This window comes from Petromyzon marinus, unplaced genomic scaffold (genome assembly GCF_048934315.1).
Source record: "Petromyzon marinus isolate PM22_M1 ecotype Great Lakes invasive population unplaced genomic scaffold, UKy_Petmar_22M1.pri1.0 PM_G_Scaffold_156, whole genome shotgun sequence".
Taxonomy (NCBI): domain Eukaryota; kingdom Metazoa; phylum Chordata; class Hyperoartia; order Petromyzontiformes; family Petromyzontidae; genus Petromyzon; species Petromyzon marinus.
Genome location: NW_027422713.1, coordinates 87,501 through 90,000, shown reverse-complemented (window position 1 = coordinate 90,000; position 2,500 = coordinate 87,501).

The window sequence follows — 2,500 nt, the reverse complement described above, 5'->3', positions numbered from 1 at the left end:
TGCAGGCAATTACCTTCTCAGCAGTGTGCATGATACGCTGCAGTCTGCTCTTGTCCTTGGCAGTGGCAGCAGCGTACCAGACGGTTATGGAGGAGGTGAGGATGGATTCAATGATCGCTGTATAGAATTGCACCATCATTGTCTTTGGCAGGTTGCATTTCTTCAGCTGCCGTCGAAAGTACATCCTCTGTTGAGCTCTCTTGGCGAGGGAGCTGATGTTCAGTTCCCACTTGAGGTCCCGGCAGAGAATAGTGCCCAGGAAGCGGAAGGACTCCACAATTTTGACTGCGGAGTCTAACAGGGTGATGGCGGTGAGTGGGGCTGTATTCTTCCTGAAGTCCACAACCATCTCAACTGTCCTTAGAGCATTTAGCTCTAAGTTGTTCTGGCTACACCAGGTCACCAGGTTGTCAGCTTCCCACCTATAGTCAGACTCATCCCCACCAGAGATCAGCCCAATGAGGGTGGTGTCGTCCGACAAACTTCAAGAGTTTGACGGACAGATGATTGGAGGCGCAGCTGTTGGTATACAGGGAGAAGAGCAGTGGGCAAAGGACGCAGCCCTGAGGAGTTCCCGTGCTGATGGACCTGGAGTCAGAGACTTCTGTTCCCGGCTTAACGCACTGCTTCCTGTCAGAGAGGAAGTCTGTGATCCACCTGCAGGTGGAGTAGGGCACGTTCAGCTGGAAGAGCTTGTCCTGAAGCAGGGCAGGGATGATGGTGTTGAAGGCAGAGCTGAAGTCCACAAACAGGATCCTGGCGTAGGATGCTGGGGCGTCCACATGCTGTAGGGTGAAGTGGAGGGCCATGTTAACTGCGTCGTCCACAGACCTGTTGGCTCTGTAGGCAAACTGAAGGGGGTCCAGGAGAGGGTCTGTGATGGCTTTGAGGTGTGCCAGGAGCAGGCGCTCAAAAGACTTCATTACCACAGATGTAAGGGCGACCGGTCTGTAATCATTTAGTCCTGTTGGCCTTAGCTTTTTGGGCACAGCGATGATGGTGGAGGACTTGAGACAGGCTGGTACATGGCATGTCTCCAGGGAGGTGTTAAAGATGTTGGTGAACACCGGAGACAGCTGGCCAGCGCAGTGCCTGAGGGTGGCTGGAGAGACAGAGTCCGGCCCGGCTGCTTTGCGTGGATTCTGCCTCTTGAAAAGCCCATTAACTTCTCCCTCCTGAAAGGAGAGAGTCGTTTCTGTAGTATGGGTGGGGGATGGGGCCTCTTGGGTGGGAAGGGGTGGTTCAGGACAGTCCAATTGTCTTTCAAATCTACGGTAGAACTCGTTCAGGTCGTTGGCTAGGCGGGAGTCGTTAGTGGTGTGGGGCGCTCTGGGTTTGTAGTTGGTGATGTGCCTGAGCCCTTTGGCAGACAGAAGCAGCGTCGTTAGTAGAGAACTGGTGTTTTAGTGTCTCTGAGTACAGTCGTTTAGCCTCTCTCACCGCTTTGCTAAACCTGTTCTTCGACTCCTTGAATCTGTCTCTATCCCCACTCCTAAACGCTTCCTCCTTCTCCAACCTCAACCTTTTGAGCTTTGCTGAGAACCAGGGCTTGTTGTTGTTAAAGTTCACCCTGGTACGTGTTGGGATACAGCAGTCCTCACAGAAGCTGATGTACACAGCCTCTGTGAGTTCATCCAGACTATTGGTAGCAGTCGTGAACATATCCCAGTCAGTACAGTCTAAGCACGCCCGCAAATCTTCCACAGCCTCACTGGTCCACTGTTTAGATGTCCTCACAGCAGGTTTACAGAGTTTTAGTTGCTGCCTGTATGCACGAATCAGGTGGACCAAGGGAGTTCTGTGCGAGCCGAACAGCCCCGTGACCCACAAGAGAAACATCCCCGCCAAATTCGAGCGTTTGACGGGGTCTATCCGTGAAAAAATATTCACGTTTTTGAGTGCACATGCATTTCTGCTGCAAATGCCTCTGGAAGTTTCATGCCGTTCGTATGCCAATTGTGGCAACACGAAAATGACCCGTTTTCCCATTCCGAGGGATTTCTGTGCGACCCTAACAGCCCCGTGAGCCACAAGAGACACATCCCCGCCAATTTCTAGCGTTTCACGGGGTCTATCCGTGAAAAATATAGACGTTTTTGAGTGCACATGCATTTCTGCTGCAGATGCCTCTGGAAGTTTCATGCCGTTCGTACGCAATGTGGCAACACGAAAATGACCCCTTTTCCCATTCCGAGGGATTTCTGTGCGACCCTAACTAACAGCGCCCGTGAGCCACAAGAGAGACATCCCCGCCAATTTATAGCGTTTCACGGGGTCTATCCGTGAAAAATATAGACGTTTTTGAGTGCACATGCATTCCTGCTGCAAATGCCTCTGGAAGTTTCATGCCGTTCCTATGCAATGTGGCCACACAAAAATGACCCGTTTTCCCATTCCGAGGCATTTCTGTGCGACCCTAACAGCCCCGTGAGCCACAAGAGAGACATCCCCGCCAACTTCTAGCGTTTGACGGGGTCTATGCGTGAAAAATATTAAAATT